This window comes from Mustelus asterias, chromosome 19, assembly GCF_964213995.1.
Source record: "Mustelus asterias chromosome 19, sMusAst1.hap1.1, whole genome shotgun sequence".
In the NCBI taxonomy this organism is placed as follows: Eukaryota; Metazoa; Chordata; class Chondrichthyes; order Carcharhiniformes; family Triakidae; genus Mustelus; species Mustelus asterias.
The window spans coordinates 75,024,424-75,047,776 of NC_135819.1; the positions used below are offsets into that span (position 1 = coordinate 75,024,424).

The 23,353-nt window shown below is 44.8% G+C and overlaps 1 non-coding gene across 1 annotated transcript; it reads right to left on the reverse strand.

Annotated features, from left to right (window-relative positions):
• Window positions 1-2,866: 2,866 nt before the first annotated feature.
• On the reverse strand, window positions 2,867-2,954 carry trnay-gua (transfer RNA tyrosine (anticodon GUA)). Its single transcript is given in 2 exon segments — window positions 2,867-2,902; window positions 2,918-2,954. It is a non-coding gene; the product is annotated as a tRNA-Tyr (tRNA).
• Window positions 2,955-23,353: the final 20,399 nt, after the last annotated feature.

Sequence of the window (23,353 nt, forward strand, 5' to 3'; positions counted from 1 at the left end):
TTTCCCATTGAATCAGTTGTCTGTAGGAGTAATTCACCTCGTGTAATCCCCTACCTTTCCTCCAAAGCCCAGTATCTTTTGTTGTATTCAGATAATGAAGTACTTCTCTTTTGAAAGCCATAATCAAATCTGCCTCAACCTGCACTGTCAGGCAGTGCATTCCAGAATCTCAGTGCTCGGTGTGTGAAAAAGGTTTTCTTTCATGTCGCCATTTCTTCATTTCTCAATTATCTTAGTTCAGCGTCCTCTTGTTCCTGATCCTTCCACAGATCTGTAATTATCTTGCAATTGGGTCTTTGCCTATATATGAAATGTTTGTGAACCTACCTCTCCACTCACCTGAGGAAGGAGCAGTGCTCCGAAAGCTCGTGATTCCAAATAAACCTGTTGGACTTTAGCCTGGTGTTGAGAGACTTCTTACTGCTTTCACAAATGGGAAGAGTTTCTCTCTCTACACTCAGTCCAGATCACTTGTGACTGTGCGAACATCTATCAAACCTCCTCTCAACCTTCTCTTCTCTAAGGAGCTTCTCCAATTTACCCATCTCACTTAGAATCATAGGACCCGTACAGTGCAGAAGGAGGCCATTCGGCCTATCGAGTCTGCACTGACCACAATTCCACCCAGGCCCTTTCCCCACAACCCCCATTTACTTAGCGAGTCCCCCCTGACACTAAGGGGCAATTAAAGCATGGCCAATCCACCTAACCTGCACATCTTTGGAGTGTGGGAGGAAACCAGAGCACCCGGAGGAAGCCCATGCAGACACAGGGAGAACGTGCAAACTCCGCACAGTGACCCAAGCCGAGAATCGAACCTGAGTCCCTGGCGCTGTGAGGCAGCAGTGCTAACCACTCTACCACTATGCCACCCACCTTAAGTTACTCATCCCTGGAACAACTCTCATAATTGTTTCTGCACTCCCTTTAATAACTTCACAAGCTTCCTAAAGTGTGATACCCAGAACTGGATTCAATACCCCAGGTGAGGCTGAACCAGTGTTTTATACGGGTTGAATATAGCTTCCTTGTTTTTGCACTTATTGGATTTATTTATAAACCCCAGTATCCATATGCTTCACAACCATTCTATCAACCTATCCTGTCACCCATGATGAGTTATGCACATATATCCCCAGGTCCCTTTGCTCCTGCACCCTCTTTAAAACTGTACCTTTTATGTTTTATTTCCTCTCCTGTTATTTGTATCAAAATAAATCACTTCACACTTCTCTGCATTAAATTTCAGCTGCCAGATGTCTGCTCATTCCAGCAACCAGTTGCTAGCACTGCTGCCTCACAGCACCAGGGACTTGGTTCAATTCCAGTCTTGGGTGACTGTCTGTGTGGAGTTTGCACTTTTTCCCTTGTCTGCGTGGGTTTCCTCCAGGTGCTCTGGTTTCCTCCCACGCTCCAAAGATATGCAAGTTAGGTGGATTGGCCATGCTGAAATTGCCCCTTAGCGTCCCAAGATATACAGGTTAGTGGGATTACCGGGGGAAGTACATGGGGGACAGGAATTTATGGCCTCGCTCGTCCCGATACCGTAAAATCCCACTTGAGGTCAACAGACCTTTCTATGGGCCGCCCCTCGCCCACTCCAATTCCCGTGGTGGGCGGGACAGTAAAATTCCGGCCATAGGGTTACAGGGTGAGCCTGGATATGAGTCGGTGCACATTCAATGGGATGAATGGCCACGTTTTCCATTGTGAGGATTCTATGATTCTGTGATTCCAACCGTTCTGTGTCCCTAAAGTTTAACACTATCCTCCCCATGGTTCACAGTACGTTCAAGTCTTGTGCCATCCACAAATTTTGAAATTGTGCCCTGTACTCCAAAATCTAGGTCATTAATATATATCTGCAAGATCAGGGGTCCAAACAGTGAGTCCTAGGGAACTACAATCCCCCCACCAGGGTGGTGATGCCTGGAACGCGCTGCCGGAGCGGGTGCTGTAACAACGTTCAAGAGGCATCTGGATAGACACATGAATAGGCAGGGAATAGAGGGATATGGACCATGTAGAGGCAAGAAAATATTAGATTAGAGAGGCACCTGTGTTGGCACAGTCTTGGTGGGTCGAAGGGCCTGTTCCTGTGCTGTACAGTTCTTTGATCTTTGTTCACCCCAACTTTTACCACTCTTTTCTTTATATGCTGACAAAAAATTTTTGCATCGCCTTTTACGTTGGCTGCCAGTCTCTTCTCAAGCTCTTGCTTTGTTTCTCTTATTTGCTTTGACAACTACCCTTTGAACTTTATATATTGAGCATGAATCTCAGTTATATGTCATATGTACTCTTTTTCTGCTTCTCTCACTCTCTGCCCCTTTCGTCATCCAGGGAGCTTTGGATTTGTCTGCCTTACCTTGCCACTGGTGAAAAAGTACATTGACAGTATCCAGGACTGCCTCCTCTTTCAAGGTAGTCCATTGTCGGGTGTCATACAAAACTGACACAATGGGCATAATAGTGTCATGCAAACTTTCACACCAACTGTTTGAAAAGCCTTAGTGCAATGCCATATCCAAGTGAAGTAAAGTAAAGTAAAGTTTATTTATTAGTCACAAGCAGACTTACATTCACACTGCAATGAAGTTACTGTGAAAATCCCCTAGCCGCCACACCCCGGCACCTGTTCGGGTACACTGAGGGAGAATTTAGCATGGTCAATTAACCTAACCTGCACATTTTGGACTGGGAGGAAACTGGAGCACCCAGAGGAAACCCACGCAGACATGGGGAGAACGTGCAAACCCCACTCAGACAATGACCCAAGCCGGGAATCGAACCCGGGTCTCTGGCACTGTGAGGCAGCAGCGCTAACCACTGTGCGACTGTGCCACCCCAAAGTGGATATTGGCCTTCCTTCGAACCGAAATTGAACCAGCGACCTAAGGATGTGAGTTTGAATCATCTACAGTCCTCCGCTCTACCAGCTGAGCTACCGAAGGGGAGCAAAGAACAACACTCTTGTATATTCACTCAAGTGATTAACCTTTCCCTTCCCTCGTATCCTTTAAAACTCACCTCTTTGGCCAATTTTTTAGTCACACCCCAAATATCAGGGGTTCAGTGTTCATTCTCTAACTTGCTTCTGAAGTACCTCAGGACGATTTTCTACAATAAAGGCACTATGTAAATGCAGGGTTACTTGCCTTGATTATGTCTAACAGTTTCCACACTGAGGTCTGAACCCACTTTCTCATTCAGAAAATGATATTAATTGAATTCAGTGGAGTAAAATGTGGGCTGGTTCCTTGAAAAATGATCATTCGGAACATATAGACTTAAGAATTAGGAGCAGGGGTAGGCCATTCAGCCCCTCGAGCCTGCTCCTCTACTATAGCACAACACTCATTGTATTGGAGCTGAGAGGATTAATAATGAGGGAAGATCGCATAAAAGTGGGTTGTATTTCCTTGAGTATAGAAGATTGAGGGGTGATCAGTTCGAGGTGGTTAAAGAATTTGATAGGGTAGATATAGGGGTGGCACAATGGTGCAGTGGTTAGCACCAGGGAACCGGCTTGGGTCACTGTCTGTGCAGAGTCTGCACATTCTCCTCATGCCTAATGTGTTTCCTCCGGGTGGTCTGGTTTCCTCCCACAATCCGAAAGATATCTTGGTTAGATGCACTGGCCATGCTAAATTCTCCCTCAGTGTATCCGAACAGGCGCTGGAGTGTGGCGACTAGGGGATTTTCACAGTAACTTCATTGCAGTGTTAATGTAAATCTCCTTGTGACACTGATAAGTAAACGTATAAACTTAAACTATAGAGAATTGATTTGCTCTGGTGGAGGAATCAAGAATGAGGGGTTATGATCAGGAAATGTAGGAGGGAACCCAGGATGCACTTTTATCAACATAATGCCTGATGAAAAGTTGGAACTCTTTCACTCGAATAACTGAGGTTGCTGCTGAAGCTTTTCAACATTTACCTTGATGCATAAGGTAAAATATCAGTGGACTCGAGGTACAGGCTGGCCATGGTCTAACTGAATGGCAGAGTAGGTGCTCAGACAATAGACCATAAGATATAGGAGTAGAAATAGGCCATTCGGCCCATCGAGTTGGCTCTCCCATTCAATCATGGCTGGTATGATTCTCATCCCCATTCTCCTGCCTTCTCCCCATAATCCTTGATCCTCTTATTGATCAAGAACCTATTTATCTCTGTCTTAAAGGCACTCAATGACCTGGCCTCCACAGCCCTCTGTGGCAATGAGTTCCATAGATTCACCACCCTCTGGCTGAAGAAATTCCTCCTTATCTCAGTTTTAAAGGAGGATCCCTACTCTCTGAGGTTGTGTGCTTGAGTTCGCTCGTGGAAACATCTTCTCCACATCTACTCTATCTAGGCCTATCAGTATTCCTTAAGTTTCAATTAGATCCCCCTCATCCATCTAAACTCCATCAAGTATAGATCCAGACTCCTCAACTGCTCATCATATGACAAATCTTTCATTCCTGGGATCAGTCTTGTGAACCTCCTCTGGACCCCCTCCAAGGCCAGCACATCCTTGCTTAGGTATGGAGCCCAAAATTGCTCTCAATACTCCAAATGGGGTCTGACCAGAGTCTTACACAGCCTCAGCAGTACATCCCTATTCTTGTATTCCAGCCCTTTGGAAATGAATGCAAACATTGAATTTGCCTTCCTAACTGTCAACTGAACCGGCACGTTAACCTTAAGTGAGCCCTGAACCAGGACTCCAAGTCCCTTTGTGCTTCAGATTTCCAAAGGGCTTGACGGCCTACTCCACTTCCCATGAACACTTTAATGCATCTCACAGAACTTCCCATCCCTTCTCATTCATCTCCAGTCTTCAAAGATATTCTGCAGCATTGATTTTTTTTTGGTAAAAGCAGATTGTAGTTGAGGAAACCAACCTTAAGTCATTTCTCCAACAATTCCAAGTTGGAGTGCACTGAAATAGTCTTCCCTTGAGCTGGTGAGGAAGGGCTGGGAGGGGATGGGAGGCGACCTCTATTGCACATCCATTGCACTTATTTAACCCCAGTGCCATCTACCGCAGGCTTTTATTCATAACTTCAATTCATTGCATTCTCTCTGGGCCTCCAGGTGCAATATCTCTTCGTTAGATTCCTGGGGTAATGCTAAACAGATTGTTGTCAGTTTGCAACGGGCAAGACGTCCCACCCTCCCAGACTGTCAGACAATAAATTTTGCACTGCTTATGGAACAAGACTATTGTGTTTTTTGTTGCACTGGACGATTTATATGTGCTGTGAACAGATGTACGGGACATCACCTCATATTAGGTCAGGTTCTGAGGACTGAATTCACTACGCGACAAGCGAGTGGTTGAATCTGGCTTAACACATGCCATGTGGAACAAATTGGTGCCAAAGTGAATCTTCAGGGAACAGATGCATACCCAGATGGTTTAGTTCATTGGATTATGTACAGGAGTTAGACTGCAATCTTTTAGTGCTTTATTTAGGTCCCCCATCCCCTCCGGTTTTTTGGCTAAAGCTATGTGTTTCTACAGTCCTTCATTAGTGACGGCAGCACATTTCTCCAGTGATGCACAGGTTTTGTATTTGCTATAATTGAGGTGGGGAGAGGTAAGCATGACATTGAACTGGGACTCTAATCAATCAATCTATGGGCCCAGCGTGCCGCATTGCTGGAAAACAATTTCCTTCACAATTAATTTGCCTTCGATTCTTAGGGCCCTTGAGGGTCATGCCCACTCCCCTAGCTGTGCAAGGTTTCATGACATGTAGAGAACAGGCTGGCAGGAGGACTCTGTCACTGTCGACTTTCAGCTCATTTGTCCATGTTTCAACCGTAGGTCTAATGAGGTCAGGAGCTGAATGACCCTTGCGCAACCCAAACTGAACATCCGTGAGCAGGTTATTGCTGAGGAAGTGCCACTTGATGGCGCTGTTGATGACCCCCTTCCATACTTTGCTGATGATCGAGGAGAGACTGATGGGGTGGGAATTGTTTGGGTTGAATTTGTCCTGCTCTTGTGTACAGGACATACCTGGGCAATTATACTCATTGCTGGGCAGGTGCCAGTGCTGTGGCTGTACTGGAACAGCTTGGCTAGGGGCCATCTTCATTCTCAGTATCTGTTTGCTTGAAGAATGTTGACTAAAACAAAGGATGTTATCCAGCATTTGCGCTCAACATGCTTCCTTCCAGCTCAACTCTTTTGTGGTATAAACATTGGAACCACATGTAGGATTTTTAGATTTGTTGAATTCACTCCAGTGTCAATCACCAGACAGGAGTGTTCCCTTCCTGTCGAGGAACACTTCAGCAGTCAAGGGCATTCAGCCTCCGATCTTTGAGTAAGTGTTCACCAGGGCCGTCTTCAAGACACATGACAACGCAGAATCGCCAAGCAGAAACTAATAGCCAAATTCCACATACATGAGGACGGCCTCAACCGGAATCTTGGGTTCATGTCACACCACGTGTAACCCCCACCATACTGCCTGGGCTTGCAAAATCCTACTAACTGTCCTGGCTTGAGACAATTCACACCTCTTTAACCTGTGATTAAACCTCTCTCCACTCGCATTGTCCGTACTTGTAAAGATTTGATTATCCGTTAAGACTCGCATTTTAACCATTATCTTGCAATTGAATCTGTGTCTATATATGCCCTGTTTATGAACCCAACTATCCACTCACCTGATGAAGGAGCAGTGCTCCGAAAGCTCGTGCTACCAAATAAACCTGTTGGACTTTAACCTGGTGTTGTGACACTTATTACTGTGCTTACCCCAGTCCAACGCCAGCATCTCCACATCATCACTCGAAGTAAAGGTATAACTGCTGTTGTGTAATGATGATTGTTCTCCCTTTAATTGGGATAGAGGTAGTTTTCCAGACTCTGTGGCTTACGATGCAGGGATTTAAGATAAATACCACTTCAAATATTGATGGATATCTTAAATACCTCTCTGTAATATTATTTACACTTAAAACTTATATTCTCCATTCGAAGAAAGATTATGCTTTCTTTCCCAGAGCCATCAATATTGCGATTGACTCACCATCACAACTGTATTGCATATTCAACTCTTTAATAAACTTAGATATAATTTAGAAAATATATTGTCTCTTATAGTCTGTATCCAAACCTGAGAACCCATCTCCATACATTCTTCAATGGAGAGGTACTTTTATGAGGAGACATGCCCAGACCCTTAAAATTTCCGGGTTGATATAGAAATCATAGAAATCATGGAAACCCGACAGTCCAGAAAGAGGCCATTCGGCCCATCGAGTCTGCACCGACCACAAACCCACCCAGGCCCTACCCCCATATCCCTACATATTTACCCACTAATCCCTCTAACCTACGCATCTCAGAACACTAAGGACAATTTTCTTTAGCATGGCCAATCGACCTAACCCGCACATCTTTGGACTGACTAATATAATCTGACTAAAAAAAAAGTTTAAAAGGCTACCTTGAGGATGGTTAAAGGGGAGTTAACTTAATTCTTCAGTCCAATTTAAGTGTCTGTAAGACCTGTCTTTACCATAAATGAGAGTGATCATTCAGGATATAGGCCTAATCCAGCAGAGTCCCGAAACAGGACTAGAATTATAAACAACTTCAGCCTGGCTATCTCTCCCACACCTGACTAAACCTTCTGGCAGCCTCCCCCCTCCCCCGCCCCCGCCCCCATTCCACTCCCTGATCACCCTCCCAATGCCCCGACTTCCCTCCCCCCGACAGCCCACCCACCCACCCCCTATCCGACCTACACCCCGACTGAGCACTCAACTTTGCGATCTATCCTACCCCCACTCCCACTCCTGACTCTACCTATCCATCTTCCGCAGTCCCATTCTGCCCCACATTCTACCCAACACAGCCCCCACCTCTGCCCACCCCCATCAAACACCCTACACATTCAACTTACACATTCATCTCACCCTGGCTTTTGAAAGTGGCCTGGATCTGTAAACTCTAATGCAGTAAAAAAAAAAGGTGAATGACTTCACTGCTCCCAATGCTGCTGCTGCTCTGTAAGCATCGGGAGCCTGCTGTGTTATACTTTGCTGAGGAGGTCTGGGTCAGAGGATTGGGTGAGAAATGTCAAGCTCCCACCTAAAGTAAGTAAAAAAGGAGCGGAGTAGCATTCTGGATGTGACTGCCACTCGTCAGGAGTGCTGGCCCATTATCTTTAATGAACGTGTATAAGTTCTAACAACACACACACACACATGCACGCACACGCATGCACGCACACGCACACACTCACACATGATAAGATATAGGAGAGGATTAGAATTAAACCTGTTATAGTTCAGGTTAGAAACTCCAAAGTGTCTTATGAAGCCCGCCTGGAATCATAAGTTTTGCACCTTGAATTTGGCTAGGATAAGCATGATACGTTTCACTTCAGGTGTGATTCAAAAGACCCACTAGGGAACTTTTGTCAAACAAAGTTTATTTAAGAATATAGTTAACATGTATAATAAGAAAACTGGCAAGAACTTTTATCAATTACAAGCAAAAACAAAATAACCACAATAATATATCACCTTTAACCAATATATATCTGATGTTCCAATCAAAACCAATATCTAATGAACAAAACCCTTTGAACAAATTTATCACTGCACAGGCGAAAGCTCACATGATACTGGAATCCTGTTCCCTGGGTTGAATGCTGATTTCAAATGATCTTGAAAACTCAGAGCAGTTTGTAGTCAAATCTGCTCCTCAAAACATCAAAGCACAGATTATTTACTGCAGCATGGCAACAAGCCTTTCTTTCAGCTAACTGGTAAAATTTTCAGAGCAAAACAGAAAGAGAAAGAGACTTCTTTTCCAGCTTATTTCTAAGCCTGCCTCGAACACTGCAGCCAAAACAAAACTGAAAGCTGAAAAACTTTGGTCACCTGAGCCGCCCACAGTTTTTTTTCCTCCTTCCAGCAATGACATCACCCAAGGCTGTGACCATGATTAAAAAAACCTCTTAAAGGTACACTAACATCACAGGCCATTCGGCCCATTGAGACTGCTCCACCATTCAGCCATGGCTGAAAGGTTTCTCAACCCCATTCTCCTGCCTTTTCTCTGTAACCTTTGATCTCCTTACCAATCAAGAACACACACAAACACACACACACACACGCACTTACACGTGCACATCAAGTTAAATATCCTGACACTAACTGTATTTTCTTATTGCTATTTTCTTTCAGTTCTTGTCTCTTAGAGGTATTGAATTCCCTACTAAATTATAATTCCGTAGCCAGTATTTGCCTCTCCCTCACTTCCAGCCCTTTGTCCGAACGGCCACCCTTGGGGGTCTGAGCCATTATTGTGAGTCTCAACGAACTGTTGCTTCTTGGGAAGGATCAGAGCCAAATCCACTGCTCTTTTCGACAATGCCAAAGATGCACTTCTGGCAATAAAAATCAAGCGCAGGAACCCTGCTGACTGAACCTAGGGCAAGGGAAAGCCAGATGGTTCAGTCTTACTCTCCAGCAATGAGCTCTCCTAATGTAGCACAGACGGTGTTGGATCAAACGTTTTCTGATCAGCATGGCTCAGCAGTTCACTGAATTAACTCACTGAGGCTGCTCGCCATGGTAAACAGAACATTGTTTCTGCAATTCTGCAACATGCACAGAACTTAAGACTCTCAAACTGGACAACTTCAGATCAGTAGCAAGTGGATAGGAAAAGGGGAATAATCTCCCACACCAGCATAGGGCCATAGAAAAATCTAACAGGATTAAACAGGATAGATTCAGAAAGAATGTTCCCGATGGCGGGGGAGTCTGGAACTCGGGGTATTAGTTTAAGGATAAGGAGTAAACCTTTTAGAACTGAGGTGAGGAGAAATGTCTTCACACAGTGAGTGGTGAAAGTAGTTGAGGCTAAAACATTGTCTGATTTCAAGAAGGAATTAGGTATAATCTTGGGGCTACAAGGATCAAGGGTTTTGGGGGAAGCGGGGATCAGGATATTGAATTTGATGATCAGCCATGATCAAAATGCATGGTAGAGCAGGCTCGAAGGGCCGAATGGCCTACTCCTGCTCCTAGTTTCTATGTTCCAATCCTTCCCCCATTGGGATCCTCCACTGACATCAACTGATCGGAATTTTAAAAAAAATCTTGTGTATAATTTATAATCGGTAATGGTGATCAGAAACTACTGGATTGTTGTGAAAGTCCACCTGGTTCACTATTATCCTTTAGAGAAGGAAACCCACCGCCACTTCCTGGTCTGGACTTTCAGTGACTTCTTAACCCACACAACGTGGTTGACTTTTAACTATCTTCTGGCCTGACCTAAAAAGCCACTCTATTCAACAAGGTGCTTCATTACAATCTTCTCAAGGATAATTAGGGATGAACAATAAAAAATGGACATAGCAGCAAGACTGGCATCCCCAGCTGGAAAAGAGATGCTTAAAAATGTACAAGAATCTTGCTAGCCAAAGCGGATGGATAGAGAGAGGATACAGAAAACAAAAGAGAAAATGCTGGAAAATCTCTGCAGACCTGGCAGCATCTGTAAGGGGAGAAAAGAGCTGACATTTCGAGTCCAGATGACCTTTTGTCAAAGCTCCCAAAGGGTCATCTGGACTCAAAACATCAGCTCTTTTCAGATGCTGCCAGACCTGCTGCGATTTTCCAGCATTTTCTCTTTTGGTTTCAGATTCCAGCATCCGCAGTAATTTGCCTTGATTTTGAGCTAGCATACAGATCCACCGTGGTCACAAGGGGCTGAATGGCCCACCCCTGATAATTTGTTCCTATGAACTGCTGCTTATTGACTGAAAAATTTCATGGGAAATAGCGGGGGATCATGACATATGAATGTCCTGAAAGAAGGATGAAGACAAATCATAAGGCCCATCAAAGCTAACGCTTACCATTAAATGGTGAAGGTTAGTGCATGATGAACGGCATCCACTAAAAATCCTTCCCCCAGGGAGGAGATAAAAAGATCAGAGACCAATTTCAAGGAGAGGAAATTCTTCTCCAACTTCAACCAGCAACAAAGCAAAATCCAGGAAAGTCATGATTATCCACGAGGGTGAACTCACTGAAATTAATTTAAACTTACATCAAGAAGTCCAAAGGTAAGCCTTTGACAGGAATGGGATTCGGAGAAGATGCTTCCACTTGTGTGGGAGTACAATGATGGGTTCATAAATATACTGCAGGCACTGGGAATCTAACATAGGAACAGAAAATGCTGGAAATACTCAGCAGGTCTGTGTAGTGAGAAACAGATGTTCCAGGTCAGTGAGCTGCTGTGTATTTCTAACCTTTTCTGCTTTAGGTCATAAATATAAGATTAACCCAACAGGGAATTCAAGAGAAACATTTTTACCCAGAGAGTAATGAGAATGTGGAACTCGCTCACACAGAGAGTGGCTGTGGTGAATAGCACAGCTCCATTCGAGGGGAATCTACACAACAAGGGAGAATAGTGATTCGCACTGCCTTACAGCGCCAGGGACCTGGGTTCGATTCCAGCCTTGGGTGACTGCCTGAGTGGAGTTTGCACATTCGCCCTGTGTCTGCGTGGGTTTTCTCCAGATGCTCCAATTTCCTCCCTCAGTCCAAAGATGCGCAGGTTAGATGGATTGACCCTGCTAAATTGCCCCTTTGAGCTGAGGTCTCTGATCTCGGGATTCTCCAGTCCCGCTGCACTGCCAAATTATCCGTTTGCGCCGGCAGCGACGGCAGGGCTTAAATGGCCGGAGAATTCCAGCCTAAGTGTCCAAAGATGTGTAGGTTAGGTGGATTAGCCAGGGTGAAATGTGCGGGGTTACATAGATAGGGCGAGGGGGTGGACCTGGATAAGATGCCTTTTCAGAGAGTCAATGTAATCTTGATGGGCCGAGTGGCCTCTGTCTGTGCTGTCGAACTCTATGGTTCGAAACAACTATGCTGAAATGGTTAGTTGAGGGGGTGAGGGATTCTCTGGCCTCCCCACAGAGTGTTTCTTGCAGTGGGAGGTTGTGCACTACTCGCCGGCTGTTAATTGACAGCAGTGGGACAAGCAGATGCTGCTGTCATCAGCAGCTGGGAAACTCCGGCCCAGGTAAGTTAGTAGAAGGTTCTTGTGGAGTTTTAAACACAGGAATGGGCCATTTGGGAAAAATAGGTTGTTCCCGTTCAATAAATTGTTTGCAATTCTATAAATTAACCTGTGCTTCCTCGACTTGCCCGGAACAGACCACACTCAAAGAGAGTCATGTGGACTCTGTTTCTCCCTCCATAGATGCTGCCAATCTTGCTGAGCTTTTCCAGCACTTTCTGTTCTCAGGGAACTGTAATTTCCACCCTCCATAGCACTGAAAACTGTTCCAGAGGGCAACAAGAAAATAAGAACATGAGAACTAGGAGCAGGAATAGGCCATTTGGCCCCTTGAGCCTGCTTCTCCATTCAATAAGATCATGGCTGATCTTTTCGTGGACTCAGCTCCACTTACCCGCCCGCTCACCATAACCCTTAATTCCTTTACTGTTCAAAAATGTATCTATCTTTGCCTTAAAAACATTCAATGAGGTAGCCTCAACTGCTTCACTGGGCAGGGAATTCCACAGATCCACAACCCTTTGGGTGAAGATGTTCCCCCTTATTAAAACAGACACCGCAGCCACGCTGTCATGGAAGTTGACAGCTCCCTGTCGGGGAATTGAACCCCAGAACCCGTGTGACAGGCAGGGATACTAACCTCCACACTAGCAGAGAAGTGGCTAAATCACAGGTGAGATTTTCTGCACCCACCATAGCATGATTTGTGGCAGCAAAGCCATTGGCTGATGGTGGGGTTTTCCAGTCCCGCTGCCGCCAGTGGGATTTCCTGTTAGTCTCACCCTCCACCGCTGGGAAATCTGCGGCAAGGGATTGCTGTTGGCAGGACCTGAAGATCCTGCCGGCAGGAATGGCTGGAAAATCCCGCGCAACCTTTCTAACTGGCTGCTGTACCCCGAACTCCCCTCAGATCCCATTGACTATGACAATTATTTAACCATGCAGTGTCACTCTGTCTCCTCACATCTTCCACTAACAGAATCCTAAATCCTGCTGGCTTCAAAATTTCTGGTCAGGGAAATATTATTACAGTGATTTTTTTTTAAAAATCTGTTAAAATTGCTGGTGGATAAACTTACCTAACCCTCCGACATACAGAACCTAATCAATGGCCAGGGATTTTTATTGCCACTCGTGGCACAACCCTTCATGGGTGAGATGGAAAATTTGGCGAAGCAGCAAAATTGACTTGAGGAAATCCAGGCCAACACCGTTTAAAAAAATGAAAGCTTTAATGAAAAGGCATCTCAGCTTGGTATATTTTAGCTAAATTGTCATTTTCATCTCTGCCCTCCTCCTCTCCAATTAATTTCGCCAGCTTTTCTGCTTCATGGCATGGGCTGCAATTCATTTTTATAAGGCCCAAAGTACGTGGTGAGCAAATGGCGAAAGCCGATTATTTAATAAACACGCAACCTTCAAATGTATTTAAGTTTATTTATTAGTGTCGCAAGTAGGCTTACATTAACACAGCAATTAAGTTACTGTGCAAATCCCCCAGTCGCCACACTCCGGTGCCTGTTCGGGTACGCTGAGGGAGAATTTAGCACAGCCAATGCACCCTAACCAGCACGTCTTTCAGATTGTGGGAGGAAACCGGAGCACCCAGAGGAAAATCACGCAGACACGGGGAGAAGGTGCAGACTCTGCACAGACAGTGACTCAAGCCAGGAATTGAACCCGGGTCCCTGGCAGTCTGAGGCAGCAGTGCTAACCATTGTGCCACCGTGCCGCCCCAGTTTCTAACAGTTCCCAAGTCCTGTTCCTCTTTCCTGCTCTATCTCTGTAACCTCCATCAGCCCCACAACCTCCCTGAGAAATTATCCTTCGCTGTCCCCTCACTGGTGGATGTCTTGATCCCTTCAGGCATCCAAGCCTACATTCTAGCCTTCACCTCCTCACCATCTTGACCTCCCTCTCCTCCAGGACATTCCTTAAAGTTTACCTCATTTTCTGAGCCATTCACAACCTAATATCTTCTTCTTTGGCTCTCTGACCACTCTATGCTTCAGTGCGCTGCCATGGTGTCCATTAGAATATTATTCCATGCAATGGCACCAGATTAATGCAAGTTCTTGTCAGAGGTGGTGGCACATTGGTACAGAGGTTGGCTTGGAAATAGGATTGTCACCTTTCACCAAAGCCTAAACTAGATGCAAGATGGTAGATGGAGTTACTGTGGAAATGATAAAGTTACTGTGAAGTGGATGAAGTTACTGTGAAAATCCCCAAGTCGCCACACTGTTCGGGTACACTGAGGGAGAATTTAGCATGGCTAGTGCATCTAACCAGCACGTCTTTCGGACTGTGGGAGGAAACCGGAGCACCCGGAGGAAACCTGTGCAGACACAGGGAGAACGTGCAAACTCCACACAGACAGTGACCAAGCATGGTAGCACAATGGTTAGCATTGCTGCCTCACAGTGCCAGGGACCTTAGTTTGATTCCCGGCTTGGGTCACTGTCTGTGGAGTCTGCACGTTCTTCCCGTGTCTGCGTGGGTTTCCTCCGGGTGCTCCGGTTTCCTCCCACAGTTCAAAAGATGTGCTGGTTAGGTGCATTGGCCATGCTAAATTCTCCCTCAGTGTACCCAAACAGGCGCCGGAGTGTGGGGACGAGGGGACTTTCACAGTAACTTCATTGCAATGTTCATGTAAGCCTCCTTGTGACACTAATAAATAAAATACACCAAACTAAATGGGGAATCAAACCTGAGTCCCTGGTGCTGTGAGGCAGCAGTGCTAACCACTGTGCCACTTTAAGAGAAAAAGGGGGTACAAAATTGATCTTTATGTTTCTGAGGCTGGTCTGAGCAATTGGAATTGCCAATTTCATGGCAATTGTGCCAAACTGTAAGTGGCTTCATCATGCCCACAATGAATCTCTGGGCTTGTCAAACACACTTATGATTTAAAGAAAGATTTCTGGCAAGGAAAGAAGCCAATTGGCTCATTGCGTCTCTGTAGGTCAAAATGAAGCAAGCAGCCTAATCCCACCTTCCAGCTCTTAACCTGTAGCCCTCTAAGTTCAGGCACTTCATGTGCATATTTGTACTATCCTGACTATATTAGTGGTGTGGGTTTTCGCACATAAGGAAAATATGTGGTTTGCACATGTAGATTCATACTAACACACAGTAGGTTTTATTGAAAGAGATGCTCTCTGCACTGCAGAAGTCGCCATAGTTCCAGATGCCCATGGGGAAGGTCTTTTAATGGCAAGAGCTGACTGGTGGTGATTTAACCTAAAGACCACCAAGTCTCAGGCGAGGGGTAAAGTTGAGAAGGCAAACCTTCATGAATAACTGAAACTGGTATGGAAATTGAACCCACACTGTTGGCATCACTTTGCATCCTGTTGGCATCACTTTGCATCGCTAATCAGCTGTCCAGCCAACTCAGCAAATCAATTCCCCACTGCAAAGTACAAACTGAATGTAAAACTGTAGCCTCTGCAAACACCCTAATGATGTCACTATCAAATCATGTGATCAGCTCTTAAAGCAACCTACAAGCCTTTTAAATATATAACAGTATTCAAGTGCTTATTTTTAAATGTGATGAGCATTTTTGCCTCTACCACCATTTCAGGCAGTGAGTTCCAGATTTGTTCCAATTGGTCCTTCCTGTCCATTTTATTTAGGCCCCACCTAATTTTATGTATCCTAAATTAAATCTCCCCTCAGTTTCCTCTGTTACAAAGAAAATAACCTCAGCCTATCCAATCGTTCCTCATAATTCTCCATTCCTGGCAATACTCTTGTAAATCCTTTCTGCACCTTCTCTACCTGTACCTGCTTCCTGTAATGCAGTGACTGGAACTCTTAAGTAATCTAGTTGTTGTCTAACAAGTGTTTTATATAGGTCTGGCATAATCTCCTTGCCCTTTTTTCCCTATTTCTAGGTCAGTAAAGGAAAGGATCCCATTTCCTTTGTGTCCACATTTTCTACCTTTCCCGCTACCTTCAGGGATTTGAGGACATGAACTCCAAGGTTTCTCTGTTCATTTATAATTCTCAGTATCCTGCCGGTTACTGTATATTCTTTTGTCTTGTTTCCATAAGCAATATCTCATACTGCTCCAGATTGAATTTAATTTTTTTTACTGACTTTACCAGTCCATGGATATTTTCCTGAAATTTACACCTTTCTTCCTCATTCTCAAGTGCGTGGACAAGTTTTGTACCATCTGCAAACTTCTTAATCATACCCCTCACATTTAGATTTAACCATTGTTATTATATAACCAGCAAGAGACACAATACTGTGGAATCGCATCAAAGAACAAAGAACAGTACAGCACAGGAACAGGGCCTTTGGCCCACCAAGTCTGCACTGATCACGTTGTCCTATCTTGGCCTGTATCCCTCTATACCCCACTTGTTCATGAGTCTATCCAGATAAGTCTTAAATGTTGCTAACTTGTCCGCCTCAACCACCTCACTTGGCAGTGCATTCCAGGCCCTCACCACACTCTGTGTAAAAAACTTCCCCCGCACATCTCAACTGAACCATTCCCCTCCAACCTTGAACTTGTGCCCCCTTATAATTGGCATTTCTGCCCTGGGAAAAAGCTTCCAACTGTTCACCTTAACTACATCCTTCATAAGTTTATTAACTTCTACCAGGTCACCCCTCAGCCTTCGTCTTTCCCGGGAGAACAATTGCAGTTTATTCAATCTCTCTTCATAGGCAACATCCTGGCAAAACTTTTCTGTACTCGATCCGAAGCCTTCACATCCAGAAACAACCTCTCAGTCACAAAAAGACCTGTTGACCATAACCCTTTGCTTCCTGCCACTGAGCCTGTTTTGGATCCAATGGGATGGCACGGTGGCACAGTGGTTAGCATTGCGGCCTCACAACGCCAGGGACCTGGATTCGTTTCCTGGCTTGGGTCACTGTGTGTGCGGAGACTGCACGTTCTCCCCGTGACTGCGTGGGTTTCCTCCGGGTGCTCCGGTTTCCTCTCACAGTCCAAAAGATATGCTGGTTAAGTGCATTGGCCATGCTCAATTCTCCCTCAGTGTACCCGAACAGGCGCCGGAGTGTGGCGACTGGGGGATTTTCACAGTAACTTAATTGCAGTGTTAATGTAAGCCCCCTACTTGTGACTAATAAAAATAAAAACTTTTTAAAAAATTGCCACTTTCCCTTGAATCCCAGGCGCTTTTAATTTTTTGACCAGTTAGCCGTGTGGGGCTAATGAAACTTGCAATGAAATCCACGTTGAATCGATCAAAAGTGCAACCATCCTTCGCCCTCCTTGTTAAAGCCTCAACAAGTAATTCAAGTTGCTCGGCCACGACCCCCCCTTAACAAAGCCATGCTGATTGTCATTGATTAGTCCATGGCTTCTTAGATGGCTTGAAAAATTCTGTGTACCATCTGGCTCATTTGAGGGAACGAGCCCCAGATGTTCAACTGTCCAGTGTCATTGCCATTTTGGCAATGCAATCAGCTCATAAGATTTCTTAACATCGCTGCAGGCAGAAATTGCTCAGTTCATGCTGAGAGACTGATAAAAAGCCGTCAGGCATGAGCTCTTTCAATCAGTTGTGCAGTTCTGGAAGTCTTCGATCTTCAACGTTAATGTAAGACATCAGGCTGAAAGTTTGGATTTTGGCTTCACTTAAACCATGAAATCGAGGAGCTGGTACCCCTCTATACCCCACTTGTTCCTGTGTCTATCCAGATAAGTCTTAAATGTCGCTAACGTGCAGCTGGTTCCGTAATTGCAGCAAGACTTTTGTTACATTTTAATTGAGTCCTATTTGGATTGATAATGTACTTTGGGAGATCAGTCTCTTAAATGTCCATATAAACAGAACTCCTGCTCCACGCAGTCCAGAAGTTGATTGATCATTGATAGGCTTGTGACTCCAGCCTAATCTCCTCCTGATCCCACTCTGCAACCTTGAACTCATTCAGAATCCTGCTCCGTCCATCCTAACTCACATCAAGTCCCTCCAATTGACCCACATAGGCTCCCAGACTGGGTGCAGCTTGATTTTTCAAATTCCCATCCTTGCGTTTAAATTCCCATTTGACCTTGCCCCCCCCTCCATATCTTTGTAACATCCTGCACCTGCTCTATAATACCTCCAGGAGTCAGCTGTGAAGGAACTATGCTTTTATTGCACAAATGAAAATAACCAATGCCCACAAGACTGTGGTGCACACGATAGGTCCCAACTGAGGCTAAAAGGTTAATGGATCCTCTCGGGGTCTTGCTTTATACAGGTCTCGGTATACAAGCTCCACCTGGTTGGTGAATTATCAATCCCTAGGGAGCTCGTATTCAATGAGTCCAATTGGGAGGTCAAACAGTGATTCCCCATGAAGATCATGGGGGCTTTCACAGCCTCCAACCCTACAAACTTTTGAGATCTCTGCGCTCCTCGAAGTCTGACCTGTTCATCCAAAATTTTAATCACACTACCATTGGTGGCCATGCTTTCAGCCATCTTAGCCTTACTTCTGCTGTGGGCAAAGCATTGGAAAGGATTATAAGAGATAGGATTTATAATCACCTAGAAAGGAATAATTTGATTAGGGATAGTCAGCACGGTTTTGTGAAGGGTAGGTCGTGCCTCACAAACCTTATTGAGTTCTTTGAGAAGGTGACCAAAGAGGTGGATGAGGGTAAAGCGGTTGATGTGGTGTATATGGATTTCAGCAAAGCGTTTGATAAGGTTCCACATGGTAAGCTTTTGCAGAAAATACGGACACATGGGATTGAGGGTGATTTAGTGGTTTGGATCAGGAATTGGCTAGCTGTAAGAAAACAAAGGGTGGTGTTTGATGGGAAATATTCATCCTGGAGTTCAGTTACTAGTGGTGTACCGCAAGGATCTGTTTTGGGGCCACTGCTGTTTGTCATTTTTATTAATGACTTGGATGAGGGCGTGGAAGGATGGATTAGTAAATTTGCGGATGACACTAAAGTCGGTGGAGTTGTAGACAGTGCGGAGGGAAGTGGCAGGTTACAGAGGGACATAGATAAGCTGCAAGGCTGGGCTGAGAGGTGGCAAATGGAGTTTAATGCGGAAAAGTGTGAGGTGATTCACTTTGGAAGGAGTAACAGGAATACAGAGTACTGGGCTAATGGTAAGATACTTGGTAGAGTGGATGAACAGAGGGACCTGGGTGTCCATGTGCAGAGATCCCTGAAAGTTGGCACCCAGGTTGATAGGGTTGTTAAGAAGGCGTACGGTGTGTTAGCTTTTATTGGTAGAAGGTTTGAGTTTCGGAGCCAGAAGGTCGTGCTGCAACTGTACAAAACTCTGGTACGGCCACATTTGGAGTATTGCGTACAGTTCTGGTCGCCGTATTATAGGAAAGATGTGGAAGTGTTGGAAAGGGTGCAGAGGAGATTTACCAGGATGTTGCCTGGTATGGTGGGAAAATCATATGAGGAAAGGCTGAGGGGCTTGAGGTTGTTTTCGTTAGAGAGAAGAAGGTTAAGAGGTGACTTAATAGAGGCATACAAGATGATCAGAGGATTAGATAGGGTGGATAGTGAGAGCCTTTTTCCTCGGATGGTGTTGGCTAGCTCGAGGGGACATAGCTTTAAATTGAGGGGTGAGAGATATAGGACAGATGTTAGAGGTAGGTTCTTTACTCAGAGAGTAGTAAGGGCATGGAATGCCCTGCCTGCAGCAGTAGTGGACTCGTCAACGTTGAGAGCGTTCAAGTGGTTATTGGATAAACATATGGATGATATTGGAATACTGTAGATTAGAGGGGCTTTAGATTGGTACCACTGGTCGGCGCAACATCGAGGGCCGAAGGGCCTGTACTGCGCTGTAATGTTCTATGTTCTATGTTCTTAGCCCTAAACTGAAATTCCCACCCTAATCTTCTCCACTAGTTTGCCTCTATCTCCCTCTTTATGTCATTATTTAATATGTATGTCTTTGACCAAGTTTTTAATCACTTTTCCCAATTTCTCTTTATGATGAGGTGGTGGCATGAAGGTATTTTCACTGGGCTTGTAATCCAGAGACCCAGGGTAATGCTTTGGGGACCGGGGTTCGAATCCCACTTTGGCAGTTGTTGAAATTTCAATTCAGCAACAATCTGGAATTAAAAGTTTAATGAGTATTTAATGAATGGCAGGACACCAGCAAGCTCAGAGCAACAGATGGATCTTGGGGCACTTATTCAGAGATTCCTGATGGCAGCAGAGCAGATGAATAGGATAGTTAAGAAGGCATATGGGACACTTGCTTTTATCAGTCAGGGCATAGAGTATAAGAGCAAGGAGGTAATGTTGGAGCTGTACAGAACATTGATTAGGCCATAGCTGGGGTACTGGTCTGGTCACCTCACTATAGGAAGGATGTGATAGCACCAGAGGGGGTACAGAGGAGATTCACCGGCATGTTGCCTGGATGGAGCATTTGAGCTACAAGGAGAGATTGGATTGGCTTGGATTGTTTTCTTTAGAGCAGAGAAGGCTGAAGAGGGACATGATTGAGGTGTGTAAGACTATGAGAGGTATGGACAGGATGAGTAGGAAGCAGCTGTTCCCCCTTGGTTGAGGGTCAATCATGAGGGAGCATAGTTTCAGGGTGAGGGGCAGAATATTAAAAAAGGATTTGAGAAAACATTTTTTCACGCAGAGGGTGGTGGGAATCTAAAATGCAATGCTAGGGAAGATAATGGAGGCCAGAAATTTTACAACCTTTAAAAAGTATTTGGCTGAGCACTTGAAATATCATAATATTCAAGAATATGGGACTCTAAAGATGTGCGGGTTAAGTTGATTGGCCATGATAAATTGTCCCTTAGCGTCCCAGGGTGTGTTTGTTCGAGGGATTAGCAAGTTAAATATGTGGGGTTGCGGGGATAGGGCCTGGGTGGGATTGTTGTCGGTGCAGACTCAATAGGATGAATGGCCTTCTTCTGCACTGTAGAGATTCTATAAAGTGCTGGAAAATGGGATTAGTGTGACTTTAATGATAGTTACTGTTGGCGAAGTCTTGACGGGCTGAAGGGCCTTTTCTGTGTTGTATGACTCTATCACGACTGTGAAACCGTTGTCGATTGTCGTAAAACCCATCAGGTTCACTAATGTCCTTTATGGAAGGAAATCTACCGTCCTTATCAGATCTGGCCTATTCGTGACTCTAGACCCACAGCAAAGTGGTTGACTCTTGACTACCCTCTAAAATAGCAGAGCAATTGATGCGCGATTAAATCACTCGGGAGGCTGGATCGTACCCGGGAAATAAAGGCTTTTATTAGTAACAAGAATGGAGCATACTGCATAACAATACACTCCCAGACTAAAGGGTCACCAGGCAGTGCAGTGACCTTTATACTCCTACAGGTAGGTGGAGCCAACCGGAGTGTACCACAGAACAATACCAACAGGTAGAACACCCCAACCCTAACCCCAACAGTGACAACAGTAACATATGTACAAGTACCCATAGTGCTGACCATCTATGGTTCAGTACCCATAGTGGTAACCATCTATGGTACACCACAGCAATCTACCCAGTTCAAGGGTTATTAGGGATGGGCAAGAAATACTTGCCCAGACAATGGTGCCCACATCCCATGATCAAATAAAAAGAAAATGTGGTGTCAAATTTTTTCTGATAACATTCCTGTGAAGCACATTGGGATGTTTTATTAAGTTAAAGATACCATATAAATCCAAGTTGTTGATGTTAAAGTCTGATTATGAGAACCTCTCTTACCTCTGAGACCCAAGTAAAGAATGAAAATATCCATTCGAAGAAATATACCTTGGGAGGAAAAACATGAAATAGGAATATACATTGAATAAAAAGCTGCTGAAAGATGTGAATGAGGAAAATCCCAAGAATTCTGAAATATAACTTTGATTTGGTTTGATTTATTATTGTCACATGTATTAACATACAGTGAAAAGTATTGTTTCTTGTGCGCTATACAGACAAAACATACCGTTCATAGAGACGAAAAGGAGAGACTGCAGAGTGTAGTGTTACAGTCATAGCTAGGGGTGTACAGAAAGATCAGCTTAATGCAAGGTAAGTCCATTCAAAAGTCTGACAGCAGCTGGGAAGAAGCTGTTCTTGTGTCGATTGGTACGTGACCTCAGACCTTTGTATCTTTTTCCCGAAGGAAGAAGGTGGAAGAGAGAATGTCCGGGGTGCGTGGGGGGTCCTTAATTATACTGGCTGCTTTGCTGAGGCAGCGGGAAGTGTGGACAGAGTCAATGGATGAGAGGCTGGTTTGCGTGATGGATTGGGCTACATTCATGACCTTTTGTAGATCCTTGCGGTCTTGGGCAGAGCAGGAGCCCATACCAAGCTGTGATACAACCAGAAAGAATGCTTTCTATGGTGGATCCGTAAAAGTTGGTGAGAATCATTGCTGACATGCCAAATTTCCTTAGTCTTCTGAGAAAGTAGAGGCGTTGGTGGGCTTTCTTAACTATAGTGTCGGCATGGGGGGGACCAGGACAGGTAGTTGGTGATCTGGGCACCTAAAAACCTGAAGCTCTCGACCCTTTTTACTTCGTCCCCGACAGGGGCATGTTCTCCTTTATGCTTCCTGAAGTTGATGACAATCTCTACTAAATTAAGTGCAAACAGATAAATAAATACTTAACAATGGCATTTTGAGGTTTTACAAGTAGAAATAGCGAGTATGAGTGCAGAGAAGAAATTATAAATCAGTAGAGTTTTTGTTTGGCTATAGCAAGAGTACAGTGTGGACTTTTGGACATCCTATTCGAGAAAGGACACTAGAAGCTCACAGTGTTCCGATACACCTTAAAACTCAGAGTTATAAACAGACTCTTCCATTTTCCATTCGAGCGGGGAATGTTAGGAGATTTAATAGGGATTCATCAAGTTACCAAGGTCGGAATTGAACTCGGGTCACTGGCATTGTGAGGAAGCAGTGCTAGCTGCTGTGCCACCATGCCATGCCATGCAGTGCTAACCACTGTGCCACCATGCCACATCATTCTAGCTGCACTCACCTGATGTAGGAGCAGCGCTCCGAAAGCTCGTGATTCCAAATAAACCCGTTGGACTTTAACCTGGTGTTGTGAGACTTCTTACGGTACATCATTCTAGAGCTGCCTAGTTCAAGTCTCTGGAGTGAAACTTGAATCCACCACCTCCACACTCAGAGTGCTGACTGTGTCGCAGCTGGCACATTGCAGGAGAAGCCAGCTGAGGTTCATATCATAGGGAAAAGAACTATCAGCGGAGTCACAAGAGGACAGTTATTGGAGATAGAAAGTCATCTGGTATTTTCATGCCCCACAAGGCC